This window comes from Lissotriton helveticus, chromosome 4_1, assembly GCF_964261635.1.
Source record: "Lissotriton helveticus chromosome 4_1, aLisHel1.1, whole genome shotgun sequence".
Classification (NCBI taxonomy): domain Eukaryota; kingdom Metazoa; phylum Chordata; class Amphibia; order Caudata; family Salamandridae; genus Lissotriton; species Lissotriton helveticus.
The window spans coordinates 1,432,024,166-1,432,036,507 of NC_136063.1; the positions used below are offsets into that span (position 1 = coordinate 1,432,024,166).

General features: G+C 49.5%; 1 long non-coding RNA gene across 1 annotated transcript in view; it reads right to left on the reverse strand.

The window, feature by feature from the left end:
• Window positions 1–8,654: 8,654 nt before the first annotated feature.
• Window positions 8,655–12,342, reverse strand: part of LOC144829145 (uncharacterized) — a 28,310-nt gene continuing 24,622 nt past the window's right edge. The window contains exon 2 of the long non-coding RNA XR_013610599.1: window positions 8,655–8,874. This is a non-coding gene — a long non-coding RNA (uncharacterized LOC144829145). The remainder of the gene's footprint in view (window positions 8,875–12,342) is intronic.

A 12,342-nucleotide genomic window follows, 5' to 3' on the forward strand; every position in this document is an offset into this window, starting at 1 on the left:
TGATGTGGTGGTGCCCCCGAGTGATGTGGTGGTGTCCCCGAGGGATGTGGGGGTGTCCCAGAGTGATGTGGTGGTGTCCCCGAGTGATGTGGTGGTGTCCCTGAGTGATGTGGTGGTGTTCCTGAGTGATGTGGGGGTGTCCCCGAGTGATGTGGTGGTGTCCCTGAGTGATGTGGTGATGTCCCTGAGTGATGTGGTGGTGTCCCGGAGTGATGTGGTGGTGTCCCGGAGTGATGTGGTGGTGTCCCCGAGTGATGTGGTGGTGTCCCTGAGTGATGTGGTGGTGTCCCCGAGTGATGTGGTGGTGTCCCCGAGTGATGTGGTGGTGTCCCCGAGTGATGTGGTGGTGTTCCTGGGTGATGTGGTGGTGTCCCTGGGTGATGTGGTGGTGTCCCTGAGTGATGTGGTGGTGCCCCTGAGTGGTGTCCCTGAGTGATGTGGTGGTGTCCCTAAGTGATGTGGTGGTGTCCCTAAGTGATGTGGTGGTGTTCCTGTGTGATGTGGTGGTGTCCCTGAGTGATGTGCTGGTGTCCCTGAGTGATGTGTGGTGCCCCTGAGTGGTGTCCCTGAGTGATGTGTTGGTGTCCCTGAGGGATGTGGTGGTGTCCCTGAGTGATGTGGTGGTGTCCCTAAGTGATGTGGTGGTGTCCCTGAGTGATGTGGTGGTGCCCCCGAGTGATGTGGTGGTGTCACCGAGTGATGTGGTGGTGTCCCTGAGTGATGTGGTGGTATCCCCGAGTGATGTGGTGGTGTCCCAGAGTGATGTGGTGGTGTCCCAGAGTGATGTGGTGGTGTCCCCGAGTGATGTGGTGGTGTCCCTGAGTGATGTGGTGGTGACCCCGAGTGATATGGTGGTGACCCTGAGTGATATGGTGGTGACCCTGAGTGATGTGGTGGTGTCCCTGAGTGATGTGGTGGTGTTCCTGAGTGATGTGGTGGTGCCCCTGAGTGGTGCCCCTGAGTGATGTGGTGGTGTCCCTGAGTGATGTGGTGGTGTCCCTGAGTAATGTGGTGGTGTTCCTGAGTGATGTGGTGGTGCCCCTGAGTGATGTGGTGGTGTCCCTGAGTGACGTGGTGGTGTCCCTGAGTGATATTGTGGTGCCCCTGAGTGATGTGGTGGTGTCCCTGAGTGATGTGGTGGTGTCCCTGAGTGACGTGGTGGTGTTCCTGAGTGATGTGGTGTGTGAGGGTGAGGGTATGAGGGGGTGAGGGTGAGTGAGAGTGAGCGGGTTGTGAGGGTGAGGGGTGTGAGGTTGTGAGGGTGTGTGAGGGTGTGAGTGAGGGTGTGTGAGGGTGTGTGAGGGTGAGGGGGTGTGAGGGTGAGGGAGAGTGAGGGTGATGGGGGTGAGGGTGAAGGGGGTGAGGGTGAGGGTGTGTGAGGGTGAGGGTTTGTGAGGGTGAGGGTGAGGAGGTGTGAGGGTGAGGAGGTGTGAGGGTGAAGGTCCGAAGTAAATGGTGGCAGGGCAGACTTCATAAGATAGAGAGAAGAGACTGCGTGGTGACTGCGTTGGTCAGTTTAAAAATCAGGTGGGGCAGATTCAGCACAGTCTGCGAGGGATCAACGTGTCTAAAGGCAAAGCATAGTGGATGTAGCATTGCAGCTAGCAAGTCAGATGGCAACACACCAACAGCATTTGAGGAGCAAGGCTACTGCAAACAAGCACGGTAGGCTTTCACTTTCGCCCAGAAACAATGATGTCCTGGAGCTGCAGGGTGGGTGTTCTTTTGCAGTTTTTCTTGGACTGTTTTGCGCTGTCTGCACTGCTGTTGCATGCGGCTAGACCATCTTCTACTGTTGGTGGGATCGTGGACATTTTACCCGGTTGGTGTATGCGTTCAGGGTTTGGTGGTCCATGGTCTGGTAGTGCTGGGTCTTTTCCCTGATTAATTTTCTACTGCGGGGTTTATTCCCTGTTTTTTTTACCTGCCATTTCATGCTGTCCTGTTGGCTGTACTTGCTGCAGTGTGGCCTGGCATTGCCATGCGGGGTATTCCTCGCTTTTTGGGGACACGGTTTCGCCTGGCGGTCTTTGTCACCCGGTATCCTCCATTTCTCCTTTTTGCTCCTTCTCCCTCTGTCTTTGGAGGTGGCTTCCCTGGAGGTTCAGGTTGGGCGGTCGGGGTATTCCGCTCTCAAGTGTTCGTACCTTGCTTCTCCTTTTGGGGTACGTGCTGGCTCTTTTTCGGCCTGTGCTTCGCAGGTTCTTTTCTTGGGGGTCCCTCCTTCCTGTCTTGGCCCGGATGGTTGGGCCTTGTCCTCGGCTACCGGGGTGGCGGGGACTGGTGAGATTTCTCTCTTGCATGCGCTTTGGTGCTTTGTCACTACCTTGGTGCCTTGGTCCACTGCCTGCCTTTTTTGGATTCAGTTTGGTTCCCGGCCTCTGAGGCGCCTGTTGTTGCCCCTGGGTGTCTGTCGCTTATGTTGTACCCGGAAGGAATCTCCGTGGCCTGGTGGTTGCGTCTCTTCCTCTTCGGGTTGTGTGTTCCACTCCTGGTGTTGGGCTGCTTGTGGGTTTGTGTCTCCTTTGTTGACATTGTTGCGATTTGGGGGCTCGGCTCAGTTGTTTCTGGCTCATTGGTCCGGTGTGGTTTCCAAATGGTGGGTCTTGTCGGTCAACGCTCTTGGTTGCCGGTTTCCATTCCGGGGCTATCCCCCTTTTAGGCTGTTTTCACGGTTGCTTCGTTGTTCTTCTTTGGCGTCAGTCTATTTTTGTCACTATGTTCTGTTGTGCTGGTTTCGGTGACGGTGTGGGCTGGGGGCCCTCTTCCTCTCTGTTCCTGGTCCTGGCTCCCGTTGGTCCTTCAGTACAGTTCTGCCTCCCTGGGCTTTGGTCGGGTTGGTGCCGCTGTGTCCCTTTCAGTTGTGCCCCTTACTGTCCGGCATTCCCCTCTTCCTGGTGGGTGATTTTGGCTTCCCTGGGTATGGGAGTTGCCTGTTCTTCATGTTCCCATCCATCCGGCTGATCGGAGGTTTCCTGCGGTTGAGTTCCGTTTCCTGTTTTCAGGTGTTTCCTTTCGGCCTCTCTCCTGCTCCTCAGGTTTTTTTCCACAGCGCTGGCTCCTGCTGTGGGGGTTTGCTGTCCTGGTTCCAGTTTCTGGGGTCGTATTGAGTCTGGCCGTTCCTCGTCTGGTTCCTGTTCAGGGGCTGCAGTTCCTCGGGACCCGTTTGACGCTTTGCAGGGAGCTGTTTTCTCAGTGCTCGCTTCGGTGGCTCATATGTATTTATGTTGAGCGTTACGGGGGGGGGGTTGGCATGGCCCCTGCGCAGGGATGACATGCATTTCGTGAGGCGTTCCATATATCTAAATCTGTTTTCTGCCCTGTTGGATCTTCTGCGGGTCTTGCTGGGTCACCCTCCTGCCCCGACTCGGGGTTGGTTGTGGGTCCGGAGGGTGGTGGATGCCTCCACGGCTGTGGTTCATTGGGCTCTCCTGCACCTTGTGTCCTTGGTGTTTCTTCTGTTGACTCGTTGGGTCCTTTTTCATGCTGGTTACGGGGCTCTGGTTCCTCTTTCCTCTGGTCTGGAGGCTTTGCTCTCCCAACCTGGTGTGTTGGGGGTGCTTTTCTGTTCCCCTCTCTCCTCTTGTTGTCCTGGGATGCCTGTCCTTGGGTTGGGGGCACCGTTGGGGTCTTTGGATGCCGGCTTGTCTGTTGTTCGGGCTGGCGGTTTGGTGGCTCGTTGTTGTTTGGGCCTTCTTGGGGGGTCCCTGTACGTGTCTCTGTTCCTGCTGGCTTCCCTGTTTTGACGGCAACTTCTCTGTTGGCTTTCAGAGGGTCTTGAGAAACATCCCTGTTAAGGCGGTTGGTTTCTTTAAAGGAAAAGTACTCTAATTGTGCATTCTTTTGGTGGCTTGGGCCGCTTCCTCCCGCCCTCTGTTTGGTGCTGTCTGGTGCTCGTTTCGGAGGGACATATCCTTATATTGGGACAATGCGCGGGTGCTTGGGACTATGCGCTGGTGCTTGGAATGGCCCCTGCGCTGGGATGTCTTACTGCTTCGTGTAGAATTCCCTCTGTCTGTTCCTTTGTTCCTGGTCCTTTTGTCTTTGGTTTGGGTCTCTTGGTTCGGTCTGGTTTGTTTCCCCTCCAGTTGCTCTTCTCCCCCGGTTTTTGTTCCGGGGTGGTCTGTCCTCGGGGGTTGCTTTCTCGGTTCCTTGGCCTTTGGGTTTTCTGTATGCCTTCCCTACTGTTTTCTCCTCCCGGGGGTTCTGCGGAGGTTTGGGGAGTTGTCGGTGTTGTTGGGTTGGCCTCGCTGTCTTTGGTTTCCGCTCCTGCTGTTGCTGGTGGGAGTCGGATTTGGCCAGCCTCCCTTGCCTCCAGCTCTGCTTCTGGGTCTGCAGCTGTCTTTGCCCTATCTTTGTCGCTTGCTTCTGACTGCCTGACTCTTGAGCAGCTGTCTTTAGCGTCTTTGGGCTGTTCTTCTGTGGTGGCCTGTCGGTCGTGTTGGTCGCGTTGGCCTTCCGCTCTTTAGAGCTGTGATGCACTTTGGGGCTCTTTTGTTTCCTGGTGCTCTTCTCTTGGTCGGAATCCGTGCTGGGGTTCCTGTTTCTGTACTGGATTCTCCAGCTTGGGTTTGTTGTTGGGCTTTTTCCCCTTCCACTTTGTCTGCTCGTTGACGGCAATTGTGCTTTTTGGGTCTTTGGGGCTTCCTTGGTGGTTGTTGCCCTTTGGTGAGTTGGCTTTTTTGGAGCTTTGTGCTTCGTTGTCCGGGCTCTTCTGTGCTCGATTCTTCTTGGGGCTTTGCCTGCTGTTTTGCGGTGTCTGCGGTTGCCCCTTTCGTGCCCTTGTTAGTGGCGGACTTGTTGTGGTTGTCCGCTGCGGTGGCTTTTTTGCTGGCCTTCACTTCCGCTTGGGTGAGTTGGGTGCCTTGCCTGTTTTGTTTCCTTCTTTGCAGTTTCTGCTGGTTTGAGTTGTTTTGTGGCTTAATCCGGCTTTTCTGCCTGTTTCTTCGAGTTTCCTTTTGCAGCTGGAGGTGTTGCTTCCTGTTTTGCCTGCTGAGGGGGTTTCTCCTGTTCCCCTTCTTTGGGTGTTCGCAGGGCTCTTCTGTTTAGCCTCCTATGTTCACTGCAGTCTCAGGTTTCTCCTGCCCTGTTTGTCTCCTGTGGGTTCTGTGTCTGCTCCTGGGTTCTGTGTCTGCGGCGGTGGGGTCTCTATCCGGGAGATTTGTGTGGCGGCCATTTGGCGGTCCTGTCACGCTTTTGTGCGACATTCTCGGCTTGATGTTTTACTTGCCTCTTCGGACGATTTCTGTTGGCGTCTTGTACGCTGCTGTTCGTTGATACTTTATTGTTGAAAGTTTTGTACTTTTTCATGGATCCCGGGTGTCCTGCATTTTTTCTTCTTGGTTCTCTGCTTGTGAGTTCCTCACATAGTAAGGACTGGGACGGGGAGGACACATGAGGAGGTAATGTCTTATTACTTACCGGTAATCTTCATTACACCGATTAGGGTCCTCCCCGTCCCAGTCCTCTTCCCTCGCTCCCTCCCGCTTTGTTTGTGTCTGAGTCTTGTTGATAACAGGCATGGCGGTGGGTGGGAGGGGCTTATATAACCTTCGAACTTTGGATTTCTGGCGTTTTGATTGGCTGGGTGGAGGCAGGACTGCCTCACGTAGTAAGGACTGGGGCGGGGAGGACCCTAATCGGGTAATGAAGATTACCGGTAAGTAATAAGACATTTCCACAGCGGGTTCACATTGCGCCAAAATTGGGTAGGTTTTTAAGTCCGACAAGTCTTCTTGAAAAAGACACAGTTGCACACTGAAGCGTTCCTGACACATTGTGATGAACGCAGCTTGTGGTTACATGTTGGAGTGCTGCTGAATTTTTCCAAGCAACAAGACCGCTGTATCTTCAGTATTCACTATTGGTTGTAGTAGAATTGGCACAGACATTTATCACAATTGCACTGGTGTGTGATACATTATATATCGTAACGAGTCTGTGGGTGTACCATATTCTATTTTCACGGGGGGCTGCAGGTTGCTAGGCTACCTTAAGCTTGATGCTGTACTAGCAGCGTTGCGATTACCAATGTAGATATGCACAATAATTCGTGGATTAGTTAGGATCTCTCTTTCTATGTTGTGTTGGTATTTATGCAGAAGTATTTATGGCATCAGTTTGGTTTGGTCATAGGACATTCGGAATGTGTGGATTGTGCAATTAATTTACCAGACATACCTTGTTTCTCCAGCATGTAGTGGGTTACTGGCCAGTGCGGATTGCATTACTTGTGACTGCATGTGATCTGTTAGTTTAACTCAAGTTGTTTCTGCTTTTTGTTTCAACATGTGCAGGTGTACCAGTAGGATGACTATGTTCTGATGAGACCCTATGGATGGCTTGGGGTCAAAACTTCAACAATACCCCTAATCGGATTAATGAGTTAAGGGCCTGTTCCTTCATTTGGACTCCCTTCCTCCCCTGACTGTGCTCTGACAATTTTACAACCATTGGGCTTTGTACAGTGTCTTGTGTATTATATGTTGTAAATATCATTACTGTATGAGCACTGCGAAGTCTGCACTTTATTCACTTTTATCTCTGTATATTATATTGTACTGCCCTTGGATTTTTTTAATACAGTTGTGAAAGAAATCCAGATTTGTTTTCTTTTCTACAATTCAGTTGGAATAGAAATGCATTTTTCATGTGTTTTTGATTCCTCTTAAGTTCAGGTGAGGTCTCCTTATGCGAATGAGTCCCACATGACTATTTGTTAGTCATATATATGAGGGCAGACAGGTTCATTCAATGTGTGGAAAGTTACTAGTGGTAACTTTACACTCGAAAATTCAGTCTTCGATTTCTCCAGCCACTAAACTGACAGGGTGGAGCTATGCAAGTCTACACTTAGGTCTAAATCTACACTCGCAAATGGTGAATGGCGAAAAAGTGTACATTTACACGTGAGTAAAACAACATGTGTAAACTTACCTTTGTGAATAGAGCCGTTTTAGTCCAATTACTTGGCATCTTAGCTGCATCATCTCTTGGAGCAGCAGACATATCTATCAAGAAGAAGATATATCTTGTGAGTGGCTGCCATAGGAATATAGAACTGAGGTATCAGTTTCTAACATCACCAAAGGTGGAGAAGTGGGTCTGGCATTTGGTGTCCCCCAAGGCTCTAGATCTGGGAATGGGCAAAGATGATACTCATTGTGTATAGATGCCACTGTGTGGACTGAGAGAAACTCCAGAACCTATACCCATGGTAAGACAGATGTCACAAGCTGAGACATGTATAGTGGGTAGTCACTCCGCACTCTTGTAGAAACTAGAGCACAGATGGGTATGAAGGCTTGTTATTTTCTGATATTCGATAGACTAACCAGGGTGACACATATTGCATTGGAAATGTTCCCTGGTAGACCATCTGAACCAGCAGCGCTGCTACAATTGATATCGCTAACATAGGGAGGGTGTCCATTACCCTCTCTATATACAGAGCGCCCCTCAAGGAGAGGCCAGGTGAAGACCTACCAATAACCATTAAATGGGAAGGGGCGTGCAGTGTGCAGCTTTTGGATGCAAGCTGAGATACAACCCTGGCATATATAAAATAAGATGGTAAGTAACACTATACTATGTACACTCAATTCAAATTCTTCCATAGTACGTATCTCAGCCCTGCTATTCTACTAGGATTAAAATTCGCAAAAATGCACATTCAGTGAATTCAATGAAGTTGATGTGTTGCACATGGTCCAATCCTGAGGGCGAAGCATACTGGAGACAGGTGGTGCCCCATCAGGAATGCAGTGAATCGGCTGCATTATCATCTTCCTCAGCATTCTTTAGTTTCTCATTTTCTTCGGTACTTTTACTAGCTCCCAATTGGCAAGCAAGTCCTATTTTCTAATCTTTCTTCCATAGTCCCTCCTGTTGCACCAGCACAGGGAAACCCTTCTAGGTTACCATGCGCATTACAAATCCACATTATACTAATAATCTGAAGAGAATGTTGGAGGTATGCTAGAAATAGATATCCTACATTTTATACTGGGGGCCCTCCCAAACACTATGAAAAAAATGCATGCAATATCGTAATGGGTTTTTAGGCCTCCTAATAGTGAAAATAGCATTACTTTATACAGCATGCAGGACAGAAGTCCTAGGTTTGATGTAAGAAGTAAAGGCCATGGGAAAAATGTCGGTGCAGATCATCTATGTATGGTTACAGTCCGAACTGATCATAAACTGGTGGAATAACTGTAAGAGAGGTGGAAACTGCCCATGACTTTACAAGTTCCAAATGCAGAGGAAGACTCTAATTGAAAGCTTGTGTTTCCGTTATTGAATATTTTCAGTTGGCGATGGTTGCCTCGTTAAGTTGCGCCCTGCTTGGTGTGAAGAACTTCACAGCTTGATATTCTCAATAATGACTTTATACTGCTTCTATGTTCTCTCCTTTTTTAAACTGTGCTTTTCTACAATATATATCTATTTTTTTAAGAATCCATTTTAAATCCATACATACACTCAAATATACTTAAAGGCCAAGAGCTCAACAGTATCTCAGTCTCCAGAAAGCAGCATTGGCATTTTGTGAGTCACAGACAATATTAATACACAGATGCACACAGCATTTGCCCTTAAAATAAACAATTGAGTAGATGAGATTTAGCAACTTTATATTTCATACAAAAGTATAATTTTTTTATATTTTTTAATACACAGTGTTCTCAAAAATAAAACCAGGATGTTGAACTGCATAGGAGTGCCTTGTCGTTTAGCGATCTCATTCTCATGGAGTATTAGCCTTTAGTGTGAGCAAGTGTATTGTCTCCCGGAAATAATCCAGGCCCCACCCTCTAATACGGTCATCGAGTGCATCGACTGTCTCTAGTAACTTGATGTTACAGGATTCACCTAAAAAGCAAAAGAGAATAAGTAAAAGTTTGGAAACAAATCATCAGAATCATAAATACTGAATACAAACTCAAAATGTTTGACTCAACACCAATGCTAAACAATTGGTACACCAGAATTTAAGTTAAGTAGTTTATGAGGTTTGTTAGCTGTGGGTGTAGGCGCTACTGACAATTCAGTCTTCCCAGTTACCTTCAACATTTAGGGAGACCCGATAGACCTCTATCTTAACGACTAGCTCACAAGATCACCTCTCTTCAGAAGACTGAAGATCCTTGTCAGCTACGGCCACAGATTCTATGTTACTTTACAGTAGCCATTGAGGACATTGAATTGTTGTGAACCTTTTCATAAATGAAAACCTTTCTATAGTATATTCAAGCCACCATTTCAGGTTGGTGGCCTGAAAAAGCAACAGGCCTGTTTGCCCACTTCCTCTGCATGGCTTCCACTGGTTTCCAGTGAAACTTTACTGCCAGTGTGTACCTGCTCTACTATTCTCCTTCAGCCACTTATCACTATGGGTTAGCACTTCTTCGCTGCACGTTCTCCAATTTCTTCTGAGGAACTATTACCTCTGGAGTCTTCCAGCAGAGCAGTGAAGGTTCCTCTAAATTATGAATCCATTTAAGTAGGCCGAAAAATATATAATGTAAAGATTATGAGGTAGAAGGCAGTGCAGATGCTTCTTACACCATCACACTACCCGGGTAAAAATGCTTCCACTAAAACCGAGTCCTCTTGACCAGGAGAGGACAACATGCTATATTCCTCCGTAATAATGAATGCCAACTGAGCTTATTCTGCGGAGAAGACAAATCACACTAAAGGTAGACCCAAAGTTCAGAGAGCTGGCGAATAACACGGCTGGGTCAGTGACCATGGCAATATTTTCTGATGAACACTTTGAGGGCGAGATGGACAAGTATGTTCACACTATCACTGTGTTGGAGGCACAACCCTTTATCCAGACAAGTTTTTTCAAATGGGGATTTTGAAAGGACTCCATCTGCCAAGCCTTCTTAGCAAACTCTCATTGTTTTCAACTGAGCCACAGATTCTTCACTAAGAGAAAAGTCAAACTATTCAATCACTCAATCGGGGGTTTTAGAGCACACTACTCATTCTTGAGGTCTCAAGGCGCTGGGGGGGGAGGGGTTTGAGCAGCTCCGTTGGTCATTTGAATAGACAGGTCTTGAGGTCCTTTCTGAACTGGTGCAGCGTAGGGTTTTGTCGGATGCGGGGGTAGTTTGTTCCAGGTTTTGGCTGTGAGGTAGGAAAAGGATCTGCCAACTGCTCAGCCCTGTGGATGTAAGGGACCGTGGCTAGGGAGAGGTCAGCAGAGCTGAGGTTCCTCTTGGGGGCGTGGAAGGAGATTCATTTCTTGAGGTATTAGGGTCCGGTGTTATGGAAGGCTTTGTAGGAATGTGTGAGCAGTTTGAAGGTTATTTTCTTTTGACGGGGAGCCAGTGGAAGTCGAGGAGGTGTTGGGTGATGTGGTCATGTCGTCAGATGTTGAGGATAAGTTTGACTGCTGGATTTTACTGAGGAGTTTTTTGTTGATTCCGGCATAGAAAGCGTTTTCGTAGTCCAGTCTGCTGGTGATGAGTGCGTGGGTGACAGTCTTCCTGGAGTCAGGGGGGATCCATTTGAAGGTCCTGCGATGTTTGTGGAGGGTGTTGAAGCATGTAGAGGACATAGCGTTGATCTGGCGGTTCATGGTGTGTGAAGAGTCGAGTATGTTGCCGAGGTTGTGTGCGTGATTTATTGGGGTGGGTGGGTTTCCGAAAGAGGGGGGCCACCCTGTTTTCCCATGCAGAGGGGGTGGGGCTGAGGATGAGGACTTCTGTTTTCTCTGATTTGAGCTTCAGGCAGCTGTTGCTCAACGTCTTTTATCCCTTCTTGGAAATTGCGGCAGGTGATGTCGGGTTCCTTGGTGAGGGAGAGGATGAGCTGGGTGCCGTCGGCATATGAGACTATAATGAGCCTGTGGTTTCTGACAATGGTAGCGAGGGGGGCCATGTAGACGTTGAAGAGTCTGGGGCTGAGGGAGCAGCCTTGGGGTACTCCGAATTTGATCTCTATTGGTTCGGATAGGAAGGACGGGAGTCTTATTCTTTGTGTTCTGCCTGCGAGGAAACATTGAATCCAGTCTAAGGCTGTACCTTGGATGCAGGCATCGTGGAGCCTAGAGGCTAATGTGCGGTGAGAGACTGTGTCGAAGGCTGCTGAAAGGTCCAGGAGGATGAGGGCTGCTGTGTGGTCTTGGTCGAGAAGGGTGCGGATGTCATCGGTGGCGGCTATGAGGGCCGTCTCGGTCAGGGCCGGACTGGCTGTAGCAGGCACCAGGCGTTTCCCTGGTGGGCCGCCAGGGTGGGGCTGGTCTTGGGCTCCTGGGGGCCCTTTTTGTTACCGGGGGTCGACAAATCGGCGGAAACCGGCCCTCGCAAACAGCTCAACTGCATAGGGTGTGCCGGCTGAGCAGTTTGCCAGGGCCAGTTTCGGTTCCCAGTCCGGCCCTGGTCTCGGTGCTGTAGTTGCTGCGGAATCCAGATTGAGAGGTGTCTAGGATGTTGCTGGTTTCTATGAAGTATGCTAGCTGGGTGTTGACAGCTTTTCGGATAACTTTGGTGGCAAAAAGGAGCAGTATGATGGACCAGAAGTTCTTGAGATCCATTGGGTCTGCGGAGGACTTCTTTAGGAGGGGGTTGATTTTGATGCATTTCCAGACATCGGGGAATGTGGCGGCCTCGAGGGAACAGTTCAGGTGCGATGGCAGTGGCACTCCTGTGTAGGATGTGCAGCGGGCAAGGGTCAGTAGGTGCTCCGGAGTGGATGCTTTTCATTGTCCTTACGGTGTCTTCTGTGGTGAGAGGGGTCCAGGTGAGGAGGGTCTGTTGGATGGCGTCGCTGGAGATGGGAATTGTGGTGGTGCAGTGGTCTTGGTCGTCGAAGTTGTCATAGAGCGTCTTGATCTTATAGTGAAAGAAGGAGCTGAGTTTGTTGCAGAGGTCTTGGAAGGGAGGAACGTCGATTGTTTCGCTGTTGGGTCTGGCAAATTTTTGTATGATGGCAAAGAATTCTTTAGGAATTGTTGGAGTTGGAGAAGAATCTATCTTGGATGAAGTTTGGCTTTGTTATTTTGATGAGTTGGTGGTGGGCCGTGGTGGCTGCCTTGTAGGCAGAGCGTGCTTCCAGGGTTTTGCTGTTTCTCCATGTCTTCTCCAGTCATAGGAAAGAGCGCTTGAATTCTTGGAGGTCCTTGGTGAACCAGTTGGCTTTTCTTGTTGTGTAGTCTCGTGGTGTTCTGGAGGATGGCGAGAGTGTTGGCGATCCATTGGTGGAGGTTGCTTGCCGCTGTGTTGGGGCCTGTTGTAGTTGGGGGGAGGAGTGTAGTTGAGGGCGGAAGTGAAGTGTTCTTCTGAGACACTGTTCAAGCTTCTGTGTGGGGGCGGGCATGCACTTGTG